The sequence below is a fragment of the Gossypium arboreum genome, chromosome 7 (assembly GCF_025698485.1).
Source record: "Gossypium arboreum isolate Shixiya-1 chromosome 7, ASM2569848v2, whole genome shotgun sequence".
In the NCBI taxonomy this organism is placed as follows: domain Eukaryota; kingdom Viridiplantae; phylum Streptophyta; class Magnoliopsida; order Malvales; family Malvaceae; genus Gossypium; species Gossypium arboreum.
The window spans coordinates 66,455,391-66,478,772 of NC_069076.1; the positions used below are offsets into that span (position 1 = coordinate 66,455,391).

The following is a 23,382-nucleotide window of genomic DNA, read 5'->3' on the forward strand; positions in this document are numbered from 1 at the left end:
AGACAGATTTGTGGTAGTATTCATAGATGATATTTTAATTTATTCTTGGAATAAAGAAGAACATGTAGAACATTTGAGAATTGTGTTGCAAATTCTACGAGAGAAGCAGTTATATGCTAAATTCAGTAAATGTGAATTTTGGCTTCGAGAAGTGGGTTTCTTGGACATATTGTATCCACCAAAGGCATCAGGGTAGATCCAAGTAAAATCTCAGCTATTGTCAATTGGAGTCCACCGAAGAATGTATCTGAAGTTAGAAGTTTCTCGGGTTTAACTGGTTATTATCAGAGATTTGTACAGGGATTCTCCATGATAGCTTATCCGATGACTCGATTATTGCAGAAAGATGTAAAATTCGAGTGGACTGAGAAATGTCAGCAGAGTTTCAACTGATTGAAAGATCTACTAACGAAAGCACCTGTATTAGTGCATCCTGAACCGGATAAGGAATTTGTTATTTACAGTGATGCCTCATTAAATGGTTTAGGTGCAAGAAGGTAAAGTAAGAGCCTATGTTTCAAGACAACTTAAACCACATGAAAGAAATTACCCAGTACATGATCTTGAATTAGCTTCTATTGTATTTGTACCGAAGAGGTGGTGTCATTACTTGTACGGTGAGAAATCTCATATTTATACTATCATAAAAGCTTGAAATATTTGATGACGCAGAAAGATTTGAATTTGATACAGTGCAGGTGGCTTGAACTGAGAAAGGACTATGATTTGATTATTGATTACCATCTAGGTAAGGCTAATGTTGTAGCTGATGCTTTGAGTTGAAAATCTCTGTTTTCTTTATGAGCTATGAATACCCAGTTGTCACTAACTGATGATGGTTCAATCATAGCTGAATTGAGAGATAAACTGACATTTCTACAGTAAATATGTGAAGCTTAGAAGAATGATGAGAAGTTACAGGTTAAAAGGGCACAGTGTGAGTCAGTATTGATTTAGAGTTTCAGATTGGTTCTGATGGTTGCTTATTACTCAAAGGCAGAGTTTATATACCGAAAGATACAAAGCTCATATAGAAGATTCTACACGAGGCTCACAGCAGTATTATGTCTATACATCCGGGGAGTAAAAAAATGTATAATGATATGAAAAAGATGTACTGGTGGCCGGATATGAAACGTGATATCTCTGAATTTGTATCAAAGTATTTGGTATGTCAGCAGGTTAAAGCTGAACATCAGGTACCTTCGAGGTTACTTTAGCCAATCACTATACCGGAATGGAAATGGGAAACAATCACTATGGATTTTGTATCGGGGGTACCATTGTCTCCGAGGAAAAAAGATGCTATTTGGGTAATTATTGACCGATTGACAAAGTCAGCACACTTTATTCCAGTACGTATGGATTATTCTTTAGATAAACTGGCTGAACTGTACATATCTGATATTGTCAGGCTACATGGAGTGCCTGTCTCCATTATATCGGATAGAGATCCCCGATTTACGTCTCATTTTTAGGATAAATTGCAAGAAGCCTTGGGTACTCAGTTATATTTCAGCACTGCATTTCATCCTCAGACAGATGGCCAATCTGAGCATGTAATTCAATTATTGGAAGATATGCTCCGATGTTGTATATTAGACTTTGAAGGTAATTGGGAGGGGTATCTACCTTTGATTGAATTTGCTTACAATAACAGTTATCAGTTCAGTATTAAAATGGCTTCGTATGAAGCTTTGTATGGTAGAAAACGTATAACACCGTTATATTGGACAGAGCTCAGTGAAAAGAAGATACATGGGGTTGATTTGATCCGGGAAATAGAAAAAAAGTAAAGGTTATTCGGGATAGTCTAAAAACAGCTTCTGATCGTCAAAAATCATATGCCAATCTTAAACGAAAGGAGATTGAATTTTAGGTCAGTGACAAGGTATTCCTGAAAGTGTCTTCTTGGAAGAAAGTTCTCCGATTCGGTCAACAGGGTAAATTGAGTCCAAGATTTATCGGGCCATATGAAATCATCGAAAGAATTGGACCAGTTGCTTATCGATTGACATTACCACCTGAACTTGATAGAATCCATAATGTTTTTCATGTATTTATGCTACGACGATATCGATCAGATCCTTCATATGTTATTTCTCCGACAGAAGTGGAGATTCAACCGGATATGACTTACAGTGAAGAACCGGTCATGATATTGGCACTAGAAACAAAGGAGCTTAGAAATAAATAGATAAATTTGGTGAAAGTATTGTGGCAAAAGCACGGGATTGAGGGGTTATTTAAGCTGGTATTCCATAATTTTTGCACCAAGTGAGTTAATCCTTGTCTATTTCTTGTAATTTTTGTGTTTCTAAGACTTTTACAACTAGGTCCTACTATTAAATTCATTAATTTTTGATTTCATGAATGAAATTGAAAGTCACCATGGTTGAGTTCTATAAGTTTATGATGAAATAGCCTGAAATTGAAGCTTTAATTTGTTTATGAGATGATTTTATTAGGTAATTTCAATAGAAATTTATTTTTAGGACCTAATTGTGAAAATGTTTGGAATTAAAGTCTAGTGCTGAAATTCTGATTCCCAAAGGTTATAAAGTAGTTTGAAGTGATAGAATAAAGTGTTAATTGAGAAAAAAATCAGCTCAATTAAGAGGCTAACTGAGTAGGGACGAAATTATTATTTATTAAAAGCTTAGGGGAAAAATGGTAATAAACAACTTGCACTAAAATAGTTTTAGACAGCAGCAGTAGGAAAACTTTGAAAAATCACCATAAATTCCAAAAATTGAATTAGAAGATGAAAAAAATATTAAATTAAATCTTATTGAGTCTAGTTTCTCATAGAAGAAACAATATAAGAAATGCATTTGTAAATCATGAGATATAATACATTTTGTGAGACAAGGTCGGAATGAATTTGGGTTCCCCTATTCTGAATTTGAAAAATTATAAAACATTGAAGAAAAATAATTAGGGGTTTAAATTTATATGTTTAGAATCCTGAATGAGTCTATTTTTAAGAAAAACAAACAGAAATATCATCCAAATTCTGTATGAACAGATAATTAATTTTTAGTGAAGAAGGGTCAGAACTGTTAGATAGCAGAACAGGGGTGAACTTAAAGAATAAAATGTACTTATTAGCTAAACCAAAAATTATAAAAATATTATGGTAAGATGATATGTGAGTCTAGTTTTAGGAAAAATTATCGGATCCTAATTTAGAGTTCTTTAGCTCAAGATAAAAATAATTTAGTGATTATGACTCAAGTAGACATCTTTGAATTAACTATAAATAAAAGTGGAATGATATAGAATGTTGCATATGAACATGAAATTTATTAAATTGATAATTAAATTTATTTATTTAGATCCAGAAAATTCAAATACGAACCTAGATTGAGGAAAGGAAAAGGTCGAGATTAGTAAATTTTTGTATACTAACAAGTATCGAGGTAAGTTCGTGTAACTTGAATTATATTCTTAAATGCTTGAAATGTATGTTATTGATGTGAATAATTTTAATGTTCATTGTATGAAAATTGATGAAACATTGATATATTTGATAAAAAGGGGAAGAAATCCCGGTTGAATGAAAGGAAAATTCGATGGATCTCTAAAAATGAATTAATGGTAAAAAGGATCTAGCCCGGACGGGTGATCCTATCCTGATATAGCCCTCCCGAAGAATATGTGTAAAATGGATTTAGCCCGGACGGGTAATCTAAATTAGGGTCTGAATTTAGCCTGGACTGGTAATTCAGATCCAAGCTCATTAGATTAATTGTGTTGCAAGGGATTTAGCCTGAACTGATAATCCCGACAATACTCTATGAGTTTATATTACAGGGGATTTAGCCTGGACTGGTATTCCCATTGTAAGGATGGGGTTCGCGGGAGTGCGCTCTTCGAAATGGAAATGTGCGCACATAAATATGAATTAACGAACCCGAAAATGTACACTAAAAGTGTACCTCTGAAAATTCATCGAAATTTCGAGAAATTCAACGGGATAAATATTGAAAAATAAAAAGGGAATGGAAATCATGGTATCGATGAGCTCATCAATCATGATATATATTATTGATACATGGAAATTATTAGACTAACTTGAATGTTGAGTTTGTGCATGTTAGGGTAATAATGCATTGAATAGATATATGAATGTTTATTGCATTGTATTGAAAATATTATGTAAGTATAATTCTTGTTACATGAGCTTACTAAGCACAAAGTGCTTACCCTGTTTCCTTTTTCCCTGTTTTGTAGTGTTACGAGCTCGGAGGTCGAATTTGGTCAAAGACACATCACACTATCAACTTCAAGATTTCGATATATAAAGAAACTTTATTTTGGAAATCAATGGCATGTATAAGATAATAAAGTAAATGTTAATGTGAAATGAATGTAAGGTCAGCCTTTGGTATGGCTAACAAATTTTGGTTTTGGTATGTAATGAGGTTATCTTATAAAAATGCATGAATCTATATTGAAAATATGTTGAATTGGATCGATTGATGTGGATTGGTCTCGGTTTAAAATTGCAGGGAAGGTTAGATATCTATAAAGGGGTTATATTGAGTTAAAAAAATTTAAAAATTAATTCGTAAACTCTGGTAATAAAAATACCTTATTCCAGCAACGAATATGGGTAGGGGGTGTTACATTAATTGGCAAAGGAAGCTTGGCCGAATGAAACCAAAAAAATTTGGCTTTTCTCCTTGCAAGAATCGGCCCAGGAAGATGATGATGATAACATAAAATGAATTTTTGTTTTAATTATTATGACATTTATTAACCATTTACCTTTTTTAACCTTAAAACTAATTCAAAATTACACCAATTGCCATGCTATCATCCTCCACTAACTATAAATGGCTTATTTATCACTAAAGGACCTTTACTTTAATGTTTTATAGCTATGTGACACTTTTAGCTAATAAAACACAAGTTTTGCACTTTACGCAATTTAGTCCTTTTTACTGAATTAAGTATTTAAACGGTAAAATTTCTGTACGAAACTTTCACATAATTAATCTATCATACTATAAAAATTATTAAAATAATAAAATAAATATTTTGACTTCAGATTTGTGGTCCCGAAACCATTGTTCCGATTTGACCTAAAAACGGGCTGTTACACGGGTGGCCTGACAATGATAGTTCGCACTTTACAATATATTACAATCCTGAATAGCCCGACAATGATGGTTTACTCTATTCCAATATTCTACTATCTCGGATGACCTGATAATGACAGTTCTCTAATCAAATATTCTACCATCCTAGATGGCTAAAAATGATGGCTTTCACTATTCTTAAATTTTACCATTGCATGTAGTCCGACAATGATGATTTTCAGAATTTACTTATCCTACAATCCTGGATATCTTAAAAATGATGACATTCAATATCTAAACAGTCTAGCATCCTGGATTTCCAATCTGGACAAGTGATCTGCTACTTGGTTTTCTACTCCCTTTCGATCTTGAATTTCTAGATCGAACTCTTGAAGTAGAAGTACCCATCGGATCAACCTTGGCTTAGCTTTTTTCTTAGAAAGTAAGTACTTAATTGCCGAGTGGTCCATATAGACAATCACTTTAGTACTACAAGATAAAATTAAAACTTGTCAAAAGCAAACACAATAGTAAGTAACTCTTTCTCTGTTACCGTATAATTCAGTTGAGCTCCTGTCAGAGTTCGACTTTCGTAGTAGATGGGATCAAAAATTTTATTCCTTCGCTGGCCTATGACAGCTCCTATCGCGAAGTCACTTGCGTCACACATTAATTCAAATGGCAAATCCCAGTTTGGTGTGACGATTATGGGTGCCATAACTAACCGACTCTTCAAATCTTTGAAAGCCTTTAAGCATTCCTCATCAAACTTGAACGTCGAGTCCTTCTACAATAATTTGCGTAAGGGTTTAGCAATTTTGGAGAGGGCATTAATGAATCTTTGATAGAAATCGGCGTGGCCCAAAAAGCTCCTAACACCCTTTACAGATGTTGGAGGTGGGAATTTCTCTATAACATCTACCTTTGCTTTATCAACCTCTATTCCATGTCTCGTTATCCGATGCCCTAGAATAGAACTTTTTGTACCATGAAATGACACTTTTCCTAGTTGAGTACTAGGTTTGTTTCTTCACATCGCCTTAGTACCTTTGCTAGATTGGCTAAGCAATCGTCATAAGTATCTTTAAATACTGAAAAATCATCCATAAAAACTTTCAAATACTTCTTAACCATGTCAGTAAAAATAGACATCATACATCTTTGAAATGTAGCAGTTGCATTACATAAACCAAATGACATGCATCTAAATGAAAATGTACCGTACGGACAGGTGAATGTTGTCTTGTGTTAATCTTCTGGTGCTACTGTAATCTAATTATACCCCGAGTATCTGTCGATAAAATAGTAATAGTCTCACCTAGCGAGTCTATCTAGCATCTGGCCCAAAAACGACAAAGGAAAGTGATCTTTCCTAGTTGCCTTGTTCAGCTTCCAGTAATCGATGTAAATTCTCGATCCTGTAACCGTTCTAGTTGGTATCAACTCGTTATTCTCATTTTCAATGACCATGATACCTCCTTTTTTTGGCACGCACTGGACCGGACTTACCCATGAACTATTTGAGATAGGGTAGATTATACCCGCATCTAACCACTTAATGATTTCTTTCTTTACCATGCCCTTCATGACGGGGTCTGTCTTTGTTGTCCATCAATCGTCCCTTTTTTGCCATCTTCAAGGATAATCTTATGCATGCATATAGATGGACTAATTCCACGAATATCGGCTATGGTTCATCCGATAGCCTTTTTAAATTGTTTCAACACCAGGATGAGTTTCTCTTCTTGCTCACTAGTTAATTCTGCTGAAACAATCACTGGAAAAGTAGAAGTGTTACCTAAATAAACATATTTTAAATGTAAAGGTTGTACCTTGAGTTCTAATTTAGGTGGCTCCTCGATTGAGCCTTTTGGTTGGGCATAATCCCTATTCTATGATTCCAAAGATTCAAGACGGGATTGTGAATTAAATCCCTTTTGATTAGCTTCTAACAATGCTAAGTATTCATCCTCCTCTTCATCATTCGAAGGATTCGATGTCAAAATATGTTCCAACAGATCCTTAACATAGTTGAGCTCCTTCTCCACTATTAAATCCTCTAAATCAGACACTGCAGAGAAATCATCAATTGTGTCAAGAAATTGCATAGACTTAAAAACATTAAATGTTACCTGATCATCCTGAACGTGAATAGTAAGCTCGCCCTTCTGCACATCAATAAGGATCCTTCCGGTTGCTAAGAACGGTCTTTCTAAGATAATTGACACTTCTTTGTCTGCTTCAAAGTCTATGATAACAAAATCAGTAGGGAAGATAAATTTATCTACACGTACCAATACATCCTCGATTTTTCCTTATGGATGTGCTAAAGATCGATCTGCTAATTGAAGTGTAACCGTAGTTGGCCTAACTTCACCTATCCCCAGCTTCCTAAATATTGACACAGGCATCAAGTTAATACTCACACCTAAGTCACATAATGCCTTACCACAATATGTTGCTCCAATGTTGAAGGGTATGGTAAAATATCCAGGGTCCTTCAACATTGGGGGTAATTTGTCTTGAAGATATGTGTTGCATTCCTTTGTCAGAGCTACCGTCTCAAATTCTCCGAGTCTTTGTTTTTAGATAGGAAATCCTTCATGAATTTGACGTAGTTCGACATTTGCTCAAGTACTTCAACCAATGGGATGTTGATATGAAGTTGCTTGAGTACGTCTAGGAATTTCTTAAATTGAATCTCTTGCTTCGTCTTCTGAAGTCTTTGAGGGTAGGGTGGTGGTGGTTTCTTTAATGGAGCTTATTGATTCGTCTTCTGTGGCAATTCTGCATCTAACGGAGTTGTTAGTTGATCAGAATTAGTTGGTTATGAAATTATCTTGTTGAGTTTTGTAGATTTTGGTTCTTGTGAAGTTGGAATTTTAACACTTGGTTGAAATTCCTTTGAATCTTGAGCATCAACTTGCTTCTTTTCAACTTCGATAGTGTTGGGCTCTACTGTCTTTCCACTCTTCAATGTCAACACTTTGCAATGCTCCTTCCCTGGATTCCTCGGATTCTTTGTATCACTAGGTAAAGCACCTTGTGGTTGGTTCCTAAGTTCAGTAGCAAGCTGGCCCACTTGATTCTCCAAATTCCTTAGAGTGGCATCGTTTTTCGCCATGTATGCCTTCAATAAATTCTCTAAGCTATTGGATGATTCAGCTTGAGTTGGTTTCTGAACTTGTTGGGGAAAACTAGGTGGCTGGGTTAGTCTAGGTTGGCCGTAAGTATTGCTGGTTCCAGCCTTTTGGTTACTCCAGGAAAAATTAGGGTGATTTCGCCACGATAGGGTTATAAAAATTGGATTGCAGTCCTTGCCTTCCTCGATTTTGGTTCTGGTTACCTATGTAGTACATGGATTCTGGGTTTGATGGACATTCTTCGAACAAATGTCCTTCTCCACAGTAAACACAGGCTATATTTTCAAATGTTAGGTGGCTGTGCTGCAAAACTATTAGACTCATTATTAGTAAGATTTTTTAACATTGAGGATATTGATGATACCTAAGATACGAGTGAAGTAAGAGCATCTACTTCATGTATTTCGGCAACTCGTCTTCCTGACACTGATCGATTGGTTGGCCATTGATAATTGCTACTGGCAGTCCTCTCAATGATTTCATAAGCCTCATTATAAGACTTAGAAAGGAAAGCACCATTAGCAGAAGCATCCACTACCATTCTCGTGTGAGCATTGAGACCATTATAAAATGTTTCAAGTTGGATACAATGTGGAATTCCATGATGAGGGCACTTTCTTAGTAACTCTTTGTATCTTTCCCATGCCTCATATAATGACTCATCATCCATTTGTTGGAAGGCAGTGATCTTGTTCCTCAACTTAGCATTCTTGCTAGGTGGGAAATACTTCATAAGGAATCTTTCTACTAACTCTTGCCATGTGTAAATTGAGTTTGGTGGCAATGAGTTCTACTAGGCTCGAGCTTTGTCCCTCATTGAATATAGGAACAGCTTCAATCGTAATGCATCTTCGGGTACTTCGGCTAACTTAAAAGAATCGTTCACCTCCATAAATAGTCTTAAGTGTAGGTGAGGATTATCGGTAGGCATTCCACTGAATTGGCCCACTATCTGAAGCATCTGGAACATGACTAGCTTCAGATTGAACTGTTGTGCCTCAATTTCAGGTCTCCTAATACCTAGATTAAGATAATTAAATACTGGCACGATATACTGTCGTAAAGTTCTATCCCTATCATCAGCAATAAGGATAGGATTTTGAGCAAGGTTTCCTCCATTTCCTTGGATCGGATTTTCGAAGTTCATCTATTTGGTCCTCCTCTGATTTGCTTGTCTTCTTCGCTGTCGGAAAGTTCTTTCTATCTCAGGGTCTACAGGGAGTAGGTCAATAATTCGGTCAATACTCATAAACACCTGAAATAATCAAAGAAAAATTAATAAAATTAAAAATTAAACAGAAAAATAAACCAAAATGAAAAACTAACAAATTCACAAATAATAACTTTTTAAAATAGTCCCCGGCAACGACGCCAAAAACTTGTAACGACTGAAATGTGCAAGTGTACACAATTGTAACACCCCTAACTCGTGACCGACGCCGGTGTCGGACACGAGGGGTTAACGAGACAAATCCTCTTAAAGTACCGACCAATTTGGCATTTCTGGACAGGCTGGAAAACTGCATCACCGTCGCCTTAAAAATCATATCTCGAGTTTCAAAACTCAGAAACTGGTTTCGTAAATTTTCCCTGAATTTAGACTCATATACCCATCCATGGATTTATTTTTAGAATTTTTGGTTGGGCCAATTGGTACAGTTTATTAGTTAAAGTCACCCATGTTACAGGGATCGACTGCTCTGACCTCCGCGCGTTACAACTTGAATATCTTTCTGTACAGGGCTTTAATACTGGTGCCGTTTGTTTCTAATGAAACTAGACTCAAAATGGAATCTGTACATATAAGTCATGACTCCTAATTCTTTCTGGATAATTTATGGTAAATTTTCAAAGTCGCGACAGGGGACCCAGAAACTGTTCTGGCCCTGTCTCACGAGAACTTTAATATTTCCCAGTATACTGCTCATATAGTCGTTTCGTTTCATCCATATAAAAATAGATTCATCAAGGTTCAGTTCCATAATTTACTCACTATTTAATTCTACTTCTACTATTTTTAGTGATTTTTCAATCTCATCTCACTGCTGCTGTCCGCAACAGTTACTGCAGTAGACTATGCCAATTTCATGAATTTTTCCTTGGCCTTAATCATCCATCATACATGACACAAATTATGGCCACCTTAACAAAATTTGAGTTTCTAAGACTCGTGGCTATAGGTTCTAGCATCCCACTCGACGACCACATAGGCCATTTTCACATGGCTTAAAGTTTACAACCCACAATTCGACAAAATATAATAGCCTATACATGCCAAATGTTCTTCAACAACAAAAACAATACCACAAGATTTCAGCCGGTGTGATGACTTCAACGACGGTTCCGAGCACGCAACAATACGAGCCCAAGAGACCTAAAATGGGTGACAAGAAAACACCGAGTGAGTTTACAACTCAGTAAGTCATAAGCATTCGTCAATCCACTGATAAAGTTACTACTACATGTACAACAAATGAGGCTAGGTACTCGTCCATATCGAATCTATACCATAATACCTCGGACCTTTCGGTCCAATCTCGCACCAATTCATACATCCACATTTCATATTCTACACAACAAGATAATCAAGCATTTTTACACATTAACTCATTTTCCAGCACAACCATACAATTTCAATCATCACATAGATTTAAGGCTTACCAAATTCAACCCCAAGCATGAACGTATTCTCTATTCGTCATGAGCTCGAGGTACTTACCCGATCCGCTGTCCATACCCAATTCGATGGAGACACACCCTCCATATATATAGAGTACGTACACACAGTGCTTATTACTTGATTTCGCACACTTAGTGCCACGTAATTTAAGCCCGCACACACAGTGCCATACCCTCCGAGCTCGCACACCCAGTGCCGTATTTTTTTCAGCTTGCACACTTAGTGCCATATATTTCCAGCACGCACACTTAGTGCCGATCTCGTCACCGTACACACGTATTGCCCGCACACTTAGTGCCGAAAGCAAACTTTCTACACATTTCACTATTTCTTTTACATTCAACAAATGTCATCACTCCATACACATACATTTTCATTTATATATATATATCATCCCATTAAACACAATTGCATAAATTTTACAATCATTTAAGCAATATCAAATACGTGCTTAATGACTTACCTCGTGTTGGGTAAAATAGTTCCAAGTCGGCTACTCGATGACCTTCGTCTTTCCCTTGCTTGATTCTCCTTCTTTAACTCCTTGAGCTTAATCAATAAATCACTAGTTTAACCATCTTGCTAAACATTCATAATTCAACTACACATGCATATGTATGCTTGTATATTCGGCAACCATTCTTACTAATCGCCCATTTGGTCGATTATACACCTAACCGAATATGCACCAAAACTTGATTCAACATTACCTACATACTCACTTTAATGGCGAATATATATATATATGTACAATGTCAACTAACATCTTTTAATCACCTAATTTCATCTCATGAACATTTAATCAAATTTTCCCAATCTAGCATATATTTTCACATCCATTTGTAACATCATGTACAAACACATATACACATATATCAAAACACAAATTTTTACCTATCATGCAACAAGCATAAATTGTACTTATGAGCATGCCATGGCGAATACATCCCACACCATCCCCTTTCAATTTTTGGTCATGGTTAAACAAAGAAAACTCCATGTCTTACTCAAGAATGCTAAAAGAAATTTCAAGAGTAGTCAATCCATCATTACATGTATCATCAACAAGCTTCACATTTAGCATGCAATGGCTTTAACACAATATCAACCTTGGCCAAATACCATTTCCATGGCATAACAAGGATTTGAACCATGGGCTAACATGAACATCAAGTTAGCAACTAAAACATGCATGAATCTCATGACACAACCTCAAACATACCTCAATCTTGACACAAGTATGACCAAATCTCCTTCTAGTTCTCTTCTAAACCAAGCATGAAGCAAAAATCCTTCCTTTTTCCCTTAGTATTTTCAGCCAAGATTTGAGAATGGATGAACAAATTTTTTCCTTTCTTTTTCCTCTACTCACGGCAACAAAGGGGGCATCCATGCTCATTTTTTTCATTTCTTTATTTTTTCTACATAATCCACTAACTAAACATGTTGGAAACATGTTCCCTTGCCCATATTCTTGTCATGGCCGGCCACTCACCTTAGGAAGTGGGTTATTTGACATGCAAGGACGACTATTTTCCCACATGTATTAATAGGCCACCTTACAATTGCCTAGCACATTTCTAAATTTTCTCACATAAGTCCTATTTGATAAAAATTCACTTACTATTAACAAAATCCAAACACGAAATTTTCACACATGCATATATACATATAATGAGCATCAATTATGATGGTTAATTATTATTATGACTCGGTTTGGTGGTCCCGAAACCACTTTTCGACTAGGGTCGATTTAGGGATGTCACAACTCTCCCCACTTAGAAATTTTCGTCCCGAAAATCTTACCGTAAATAGGCTCGGTATCGCTCTTTCATAGAGTCCTCAAGTTCCCAAGTGGCTTCTTCCATTCCGTGTTTATGCCACAACACCTTCACTAACGGGATTTTCCTATTAGCAACTCTTTTACTTCACGCCTCATAATGCGAACCGGTTCCTCTTCATAGCTCAAATTAGGTGAATCTCAATCTCGGATGGAGCAATTACGTGCGATGGATCGACCTATATCGTTGAAGCATCGAGACATGAAAAACGTTGAATCCTTTCGAGCTCGGGGCAAAATTAATCGATATGCGATCGCCCAACTCGTTCGGATACTTCATATGGCCCGATAAACCTCGGACTCAATTTGCCCTTACGACCAAATCTAAGCACCTTCTTCCAAGGTGAAACTTTGAGAAAGACCTTGTCTCCAACCCGATATTCAATATCTTTTCTTTTCAAATCCGCATACGACTTTTGGCGATCCGGCGACTTTCAAACTTTCACGAATTACTCGAACTTTTGCTCGGCATCCTTAACCAAATCAACCTCAAGAATTTACCTTCACTAAGTTCACCGAGAATAATGGGGTACGGCATTTACGATCGTATAAAGCCTCGTAAGGCGCCATCTTAATACTTGATTGAAAGCTATTGTTGTGCGAATTCAATCAAAGGCGAATACTGCTTCCCATGAACCACTAAACTCAAGGATGCAACATCTCAACATATCCTCGAGTATTTGAATTATCCGTTCGGATTGACCATCGGTTTGGGGGTGAAAAGTGCTAAAATGCGCTTTGGTACCCAAAGCCTCTTGCAATTTCTTCCAAAACCGCGACGTAAATCTTGGGTCTCTATCCGACACGATAGAAATAGGTACCCCATGCAATCGAACAATTTGGGAGACGTATAATTACGCCAACTTATCGAGCGTAAAATCCGTGCGGACAGGATAAAATGAGCGACTTGGTCATCTATCAACAATGACCCAAACCGAGTCTTTCTTATTCTCGAGTCAATGGTAACCTGACACAAAGTCCATTGTTACTCGATCCCATTTCCATTCGGGTATCATGATCGATCAAGTAATCCCGATGGCACTTGATGTTCCACTTTCACTTGTTGACATATCGACACCTTGAAACAAATTCGAAATGTCTCGTTTCATACCGGCCACCAAAATTGGCGTTTGTGTCATTGTACATTTTAGTACTACCCGGGTGGATTGACATTCGACTACAATGGGCTTCATTTAGAATTATCGAAATAAGTTCAATTCTTTGGAACACACAGACGACTTCGAACCTCAAACAATCGTCATCATCAATTTGAAACTCGATTCCTTGTTCGTAACACACTCAAATTCCGTTTTGCAAGCAACTCATCGTCGACTTTCTCGAGCTTCACGAATTTGACGTATCAATAATGGTTTGGCTTTCAATTCAGCTACTAACACATTGTCGGGTAGGATAGACAAGTGTACATTCATCGTCATAAAAGCAAACAAAGTGATTTCGGCTTAAGGCATCCGCAACCACATTAGCCCTTCCCGGTGATAATCAATGACGAGCTCATAATCTTTTAACAACTCGAGCCATCGCCTTTGTCGCAGATTTAAGTCTCTTTGGGTCATCAAATATTTGAGACTTTTGTGATCCGAATACACATGGCACTTCTCACCAAATAAGTAATGTCGCCATATCTTTAAGGCGAATACGATGGCAGCCAATTCGAGATCATGGGTCGGATAATTTTTCTCATGTGGCTTTAATTGCCTCGACGCATAGGCCACAACTCGCCCTTCTTGCATCAATACGCAACCCAATCCAAGTAGGGATGCGTCACTATAAATGACAAACTCTTTGCCCGATTCGGGTTGCACTAGAATTGGGGCTTCACCAAATAAGCTTTCGGTTGATCGAAACTTTTCGACATTTCTCCGTCCATTCGAACTTAACATCCTTTTGGAGTAAGCCGTCATTGGCGTGGCTATCGTCGAGAAACCTTTTACAAATCGTCGGTAATAACCGCAAGCCCCAAAAAGCTCCTAACTTCGGTAACATTCCTTGGTGGTTTCCAATCGACTATGGCGAAATTTTGTTTGGGTCCACCTCGACACCGTCACGACACCACGTGCCCCAAAAGCTAACCTCTTTCAACCAAAATTGACATTTATTGAACTTTGCGTATAATCGCTTATCTCGTAAGATTTGCAACACTAGCCTCGGTGTTCAAAGATGTTCGTTTCATCTCCGAATAGACCAAAATGTCGTCGATAAATACAACTACGAACCGATCCAAGTATGGCCTGAAAATTCTATTCATTAAATCCATAAACACCGCAGGGCATTAGTGAGCCCAAACGGCATCACCAAGAATTCGTAGTGACCGTACCTCGTTCTAAAAGCGGTTTTGGGTATGTCCGATTCTCGGACCCTCAACTGATAGTACCCCGACCTCAAATCTATCTTTGAAAACACCGAGGCTCCCTTTAATTGATCAAACAAATCGTCAATTCGTGGCAATGGATATTTATTCTTTATCGTCACTTTATTGAGTTGACGATAGTCGATGCACAACCTCATGGTTCCGTCCTTCTTCTTCACAAACAATACAGGTGCACCCCATGGAGAAAAACTCGATCGAGCGAAACCTCTATCCGTCAATTCTTGCAATTGAACCTTCAATTCGTTTAATTCCGTTAATGCCATACGATGCGGGGCTATTGAAATCGGCGTAGTACCCGGTACAACCGATGCGAATTCCACTTCTCGAACCGGTGGCAATCCGGTAACTCCTCAAGAAAAACATCCAATACTCACAAACCATCGGTACCGATTCGAGTTTCCTTTCCGTCTCTTTACTTCCAAACACATACGCAAGGTATGTTTCACACCTTTTTCACATATCTCCGAGCGGTCATAGAAGATATTATCATCGGCGCTCCTTTTAAATCATGAGACTCGACTCGGACTACCTCATTATTTGCACTCCTCAAATCAATGGTTTTCCTTTGCGATCCACCATCGCATCATGTACGGTCACCAATCCATACCAAGAATAACATCAATTCATGAAATGGTAGATGCATCGATCGGTAGGAAAAGCGATTCTCGAATTATTAGGGGCATCTCTTGCACACTTTATCAACAAGCACGTATTGACCCAAAGGGTTTGACACTCGAATTACGAACTCGAGAGACTCAACGGTAGAGTCTTCTTGGATGCTAAGGTTTCACATACATATGAGTGAGTAGAGCCGGTCAATCAATGCAATCACAATAGTATCAAAGAGAGTAAAAGTACCGTTGATAACGTTAGGGAGGATGCCTCCTCTCGTGCGGATGGCATATGCTCTAGCAGAGCACGGGTCTCGGATCGGACGGCCAGATTAGAGGCTCCTCTCGATTACCACCCCTACCTCCGAGATTCTGGGGCCTACCTCCACCGTCGTTCCACTAGGTCTTGCACCTTGCGTCTTATTCCTCTCATCTAGCTCCGCAATCTCTAATGAAGTGGTCCTTGAACCGCATCCATAACAGCCCTATTAATGACTTACCCCAACATTCACCTAGGTGTCGCCTTCCACATTGGGGGCATTCAGTCTCTCTTGACGATTATTGCCCACACTAGCTATCAAGTAGCTCTGGAGTCCGTCAATGGTCGGGCTCTAATGGAAATTCTGCGATCGTCCTCGACTTCTTGGTGTCCTCCACGAACCTCTTTATCGAGAACGGAGCTTTACTCGTCGATCTTTTACGGTAATCTCTTGCTTCAAATTCAGCCTTCTTCTTCTCCTTCCCAAGTTCTTCCGCTTTGCAGGCTCGTTCGACTAGTGTCACGAACTCCTTTATCTCCAAAATTCCCACTAGTAACTTTAACTCTTCATTCAATCCTTCTTCAAATCTTTTGCACATCGCAACCTCATCAGCCACACACTCCCGAGCATACCGACTAAGTCTTACGAACTCATGTTCGTATTCGAGATCTGATCATCCGCCTTGCTTGAGTTCCAAAATTTCCTTACGCTTCGATCGATGAACTGTTGACTAATGTATTTCTTTCAAAATTGGATTGAAAGAAATCCCAAGTAACTCGTTCATTTGGGACTATGGAAATTAAAGTCCTCCACCAATAGTAAGTCGAGTCTCAAACAAGGATATAGCACACTTAAGACATTCATCGGTGTGCATGACAGTTCATCTAACACTCTAATGGTGTTATCGAGCGAACTCGGCCTTTTCGGCATCATCAAGAACTATGGCCTTGAACTCCTCGCCCCACGCTTCCTAATCAAGTCCACGGTGGTTTACTCAGCCTCACAGATCGAGAATCGGAGGCATTGCGGGCTCTTGGGGTGGAGTATTTAAATTCGGGAATGGTTGGACAGCCGGGTTGGTTCGGGCATATTATGCGACCCACTCATTCATCATGGTGAAGAAGGCTTGTTTCGCCTTCATTTTGATTATTCGCGGATGATCGAGGCTCAACGGGCGGTGTCCCTTGCGCAGAGCAGCCGCTACACTTTCAACGTCATCCGCCAAGGGTCTCTCTACCCGGGTTCCATTGCTAATCAAAACAAAAATTCCAACCGTCAAGTCATCACATTATTAAGTGCTAACAATTTGGCATGTATAGCTAGACTCACACGCTATGGTAGTCCTAGAACCGACTAAACCATAGCTCTGATACCAATAAAATTGTAACACCCTAACTCGTGACCGACGCCGTGTCGGACACGAGGGGTTAACGAGACAAATCCTCTTAAAGTACCGACCAATTTGGCATTTCTGGACAGGCTGGAAAACTGCGTCACCGTCGCCTTAAAAATCATATCTCGAGTTTCAAAACTCGGAAACTGGTTTCGTAAATTTTCCCTGAATTTAGACTCATGTACCCATCCATGGATTTATTTTTATAATTTTTGGTTAGGCCAATTGGTACAGTTTATTAGTTAAAGTCACCCATGTTACAGGGATCGACTGCTCTGACCTCCGCGTGTTACAACTTGAATATCTTTCTGTACAGGGCTTTAATACTGGTGCCGTTTGTTTCTAATGAAACTAGACTCAAAATGGAATCTGTACATATAAGGCATGACTCCTAATTCTTTCTGGATAATTTATGGTAAATTTTCAAATTCGCGACAGGGGACCCAGAAACTGTTCTGGCCCTGTCTCACGAGAACTTTAATATTTCCCAGTATACTGCTCATATGGTCGTTTCGTTTCATCCATATAAAAATAGATTCATCAAGGTTCAGTTCCATAATTTACTCACTATTTAATTCTACTTCTACTATTTTTAGTGATTTTTCAATCTCATCTCACTGCTGCTGTCCGCAACAGTTACTGCAGTAGACTATGCCAATTTCATGAATTTTTCCTTGGCCTTAATCATCCATCATACATGACACAAATTATGGCCACCTTAACAAAATTTGAGTTTCTAAGACTCGTGGCTATAGGTTCTAGCATCCCACTCGACGACCACATAGGCCATTTTCACATGGCTTAAAGTTTACAACCCACAATTCGACAAAATATAATAGCCTATACATGCCAAATGTTCTTCAACAACAAAAACAATACCACAAGATTTCAGCCGGTGTGATGACTTCAACGACGGTTCCGAGCACGCAACAATACGAGTCCAAGAGACCTAAAATGGGTGACAAGAAAACACCGAGTGAGTTTACAACTCAGTAAGTCATAAGCATTCGTCAATCCACGATAAAGTTACTACTACATGTACAACAAATGAGGCTAGGTACTCGTCCATATCGAATCTATACCATAATACCTCGGACCTTTCGGTCCAATCTCGCACTAATTCATACATCCACATTTCATATTCTACACAACAAGATAATCAAGCATTTTACACATTAACTCATTTTCCAGCACAACCATACAATTTCAATCATCACATAGATTTAAGGCTTACCAAATTCAACCCCAAGCATGAACGTATTCTCTATTCGTCATGAGCTCGAGGTACTTACCCGATCCGCTGTCCATACCCAATTCGATGGAGACACACCTCCATATATATAGAGTACGCACACACAGTGCTTATTACTTGATTTCGCACACTTAGTGCCACGTAATTTAAGCCCGCACACACAGTGCCATACCCTCCGAGCTCGCACACCCAAAGGCAGTATCTTTTCAGCTTGCACACTTAGTGCCATATATTTCCAGCACGCACACTTAGTGCCGATCTCGCCACCGTACACACGTATTGCCCAAGACACTTAGTGCCGAAAGCAAACTTTCTACACATTTCACTATTTCTTTTACATTCAACAAATGTCATCACTCCATACACATACATTTTCATTTATATATATATATCATCCCATTAAACACAATTGCATAAATTTTACAATCATTTAAGCAATATCAAATACGTGCTTAATGACTTACCTCGTGTTGGGTAAAATAGTTCCAAGTCGGCTACTCGATGACCTTCGTCTTTCCCTTGCTTGATTCTCCTTCTTTAACTCCTTGAGCTTAATCAATAAATCACTAGTTTAACCATCTTGCTAAACATTCATAATTCAACTACACATGCATATGTATGCTTGTATATTCGCAACCATTCTTACTAATCGCCCATTTGGTCGATTATACACCTAACCGAATATGCACCAAAAACTTGATTCAACATTACCTACATACTCACTTTAATGGCGAATATATATATATATGTACAATGTCAACTAACATCTTTTAATCACCTAATTTCATCTCATGAACATTTAATCAAATTTTCCCAATCTAGCATATATTTTCACATCCATTTGTAACATCATGTACAAACACATATACACATATATCAAAACACAAATTTTTACCTATCATGCAACAAGCATAAATCGCACTTATGAGCATGCCATGGCGAATACATCCCACACCATCCCCTTTCAATTTTTGGTCATGGTTAAACAAAGAAAACTCCATGTCTTACTCAAGAATGCTAAAAGAAATTTCAAGAGTAGTCAATCCATCATTACATGTATCATCAACAAGCTTCACATTTAGCATGCAATGGCTTTAACACAATATCAACCTTGGCCAAATACCATTTCCATGGCATAACAAGGATTTGAACCATGGGCTAACATGAACATCAAGTTAGCAACTAAAACATGCATGAATCTCATGACACAACCTCAAACATACCTTAATCTTGACACAAGTATGACCAAATCTCCTTCTAGTTCTCTTCTAAACCAAGCATGAAGCAAAAATCCTTCCTTTTTCCCTTAGTATTTTCAGCCAAGATTTGAGAATGGATGAACAAATTTTTTCCTTTCTTTTCCTCTACTCACGGCAACAAAGGGGGGCATCCATGCTCATTTTTTTCATTTCTTTATTTTTTCTACATAATCCACTAACTAAACATGTTGGAAACATGTTCCCTTGCCCATATTCTTGTCATGGCCGGCCACTCACCTTAGGAAGTGGGTTATTTGACATGCAAGGACAACTATTTTCCCACATGTATTAATAGGCCACCTTACAATTGCCTAGCACATTTCTAAATTTTCTCACATAAGTCCTATTTGATAAAAATTCACTTACTATTAACAAAATCCAAACACGAAATTTTCACACATGCATATATACATATAATGAGCATCAATTATGATGGTTAATTATTATTATGACTCGGTTTGGTGGTCCCGAAACCACTTTCCGACTAGGGTCGATTTAGGGATGTCACAACAATTGCAACAAGTAATAAAGTGATAAGAAAATGTCGAGTTGTCGTACCCACAGGGACTGTGAAAAAGATTATTTATGAATGCAATTTAAAACACTTTGGTGAAGAAAAATATTTTGTTTGAAAAAGGCTGATTAAGAAAAATATGATTTTAAACTAAGGCTTCGTTTGGGGTGGCGGTGTGGTGCGTTTAGCTTACTTTTTGTCTCACACTACAGTATCGCTACAGTATCTAACCTCACTGCCACCCCTATTTTTACACTAACCACAGGTAAACGCACCGCTCATCCAAACTCACCCTAAGTAACTAAAGAAATAAATCTCAAATGCACAATTTCAAAATATGATTTAATCAAGATGACATAATTTTGTTGATTTAATTACATTTCTTTAACTTAGAGTTATTAAACTCATGTCTATGTTGTTACGAATAAATTCATGGCAACCCGGTAATTTGCTAACTTATGAACATATTCACCTACAAAAATCCATTCATCTCTTAACATATCCCTATGTTAATTCAACCGATTAAACAGATTTTAATAAGCAAACATGTTATGACACATACATACTCATTAAATTGAACTAATCTCTTGCATATCCCTATGTCAGTTCAAATGATTAATTAAATCTAATAAGCACATAAAAGACTATTTGAGGTAACAAGCTATTCTTACCTTGAAACATTTTAATCACAATAATCTTGCAAGTTATGCAAGGCAAGTGTATCGCCAGGTACATTGCTAATTTAACCTTCAGCTACCTTAGAAGAATAAACATGCATTGATTAAGTACTATGTCCATTAATTAGAATTTCAATCCGTTTAAATAATTAATTCATTAGCTACTTCACAATTGTAATGCAAGAATAACTTAGGCATGATTTTACTTAATCAAGCATTTTATCGAGGCCTATAACAGCATAAACACAATTTAATAATTTAAGTAGATGAAATGCAATCAAACCAACACGAATTAAATTCAAGCTGAATTGATTAAATTAACCATTCCAGCAACATCAATATTCATAGATATGTTCATCATAACAATAAGAAAAATTAAAGAGATAGGGAACAAGAATCAAATCCGGTGTTTTTTCATGGTTTGACAAGGTTGCTCCGTTATTCGTTCTTTGCAGTCCTCCCCGATCAAGGCTTCTATGATCACTCAATTGCTGCTCCAAAATGGCTGAAAAAGAACCCTTTTCCAAGGGGAGAAATCTGCACAAGAGCAAGGGACTTGAAATGGAAAAATGAGAGGAGAAAGTGAGAGAGGAGAGAAGAGATGTGAATGACTTGAGGTGTGCTTTGAATGATCAGCCAAGGGGGGGGGGGTTTATAGCTGAATGTGGCAGCTAAAATTTGCTAAAAATAACAGCCAAAGAGCCACCCCTTGGTCGGCCATCTATGTGGCAAAGTTGATGGCTTCAACTTTGCTAAATATGGCTTGGGGCAAATCCATAAAGCCACCAATTGTGGAGGGCCTTGAATGCAACTTTGATAAGTCTTCAAGGGCTTCTTTGCAAGATTAATTAATCAGCTAATAATAGATTTGGGTCAGCATATGGACGGTTTTGAGCTTCCCAATCCTTGGCCGGTTCAGTTCAATCGGTTTGGTTCAACTAGACCATTTTTTCCATAATTAATTAATAATAATTTATTTAGCCCAAATTAAATTGGGTATAAATTAAAATTAATTATATTATGAATTAATACACATAATTGGACCGTCTTAGGCTGGAAATTAATTCGCCTCAATACTTCAACTTGCTTCTAGGTTTTGTGCTTCTGGCAGTGTCTGCCGAGCCATTTTTCGCCTTTTATGCAAATCTGTCGAAAATAACCAAAATTCATAAAAAATAATTATAAAATTAAATAAATTTCAACATGTTCATATTTTAAGTGCACTTTAATTATTTTATAAAAATTGATTATTTTTCGACAAAAATTTAACCGAATTTGCATGAATTTAAGTTAAAAAAGGTATGAAAAGTGTGTAAATTTTTGTGTTTCCAATGGGTAGTTAAATTAAGCTCCCATGATTTCAAATCTATAAAGATTACAAGAAACGTACCTAATTGAGCTTACCAATTGATGGTTAAATATGGAAGCTTCAAAAATAACTTTTTTTTTCCTATGATAAATCCGTGTAGAGAGGATGAAGAAGATGTTAATCTTTTCTTTCCTTCCACTTATTTCACAATATATACTATGATTATAAGTTAATTAATCTTTATTAACTTTTAATTAACCATTAGTTAATCTTTATCAACTTTTAATTAATAATTTTCTTATGTTTTAAACCATAATTAATTAATTTAATAACCACCCATCATCACATTCGACTACCAACTATTCAGAAGTGGTTTATTAGCCATTTTGGTATTTAGGATAATTGTTATTTAACTCCCCAAGTCTTTTCCTAATTAAAAATCTATAGTGATTAAAATTTTACAATTTAGTCCCTAGGCCTTAATTAACTATAATTCCGACTAAATTACTTGTCTAAATTTCAATTCATCTTAACACTAACTCTATAAATATCATTATTTAATATTTATAGTCTCGGTTTACGAAAAAGGGGTTCCAAAACCGCATTTTTTGACACAACTTGAAACTATTTTGTTACATAAATAGTTTTCTCTACCTAATTCTAATTCCGTTAAAAGTCATAACAACTTTAGCGTAAAAGAATCTATGAGAAAATATATTTAATTTTCTGATTCAATGGATTCATAATGACTAATTAATTTAATTTCATTTTGAACTTCAATTATTTAATTATAATTAATTAAATAATAATTTGAAAACCTTAAATTAATTTTCATGTCATTTTTTTCCCTATTAACATGCCATCAATGCATAAGAAAAATCAAAGAGAAAACTAAAATAGAAATGAATACCAACAATCATCCAAAGTAGAGTATTAGCAAAACGAAGCAATCATAAAAGAAGAAAAGT

At 37.1% G+C, this 23,382-nt stretch overlaps 1 non-coding gene across 1 annotated transcript; it reads left to right on the forward strand.

Annotated features, from left to right (window-relative positions):
* The first annotated feature begins 8,826 nt into the window (after positions 1–8,826).
* LOC128295802 (small nucleolar RNA R71) lies at positions 8,827–8,933 on the forward strand. Its single transcript, XR_008286351.1, has one exon. It is a non-coding gene; the product is annotated as a small nucleolar RNA R71 (small nucleolar RNA).
* The last annotated feature ends 14,449 nt before the right edge of the window (positions 8,934–23,382 follow it).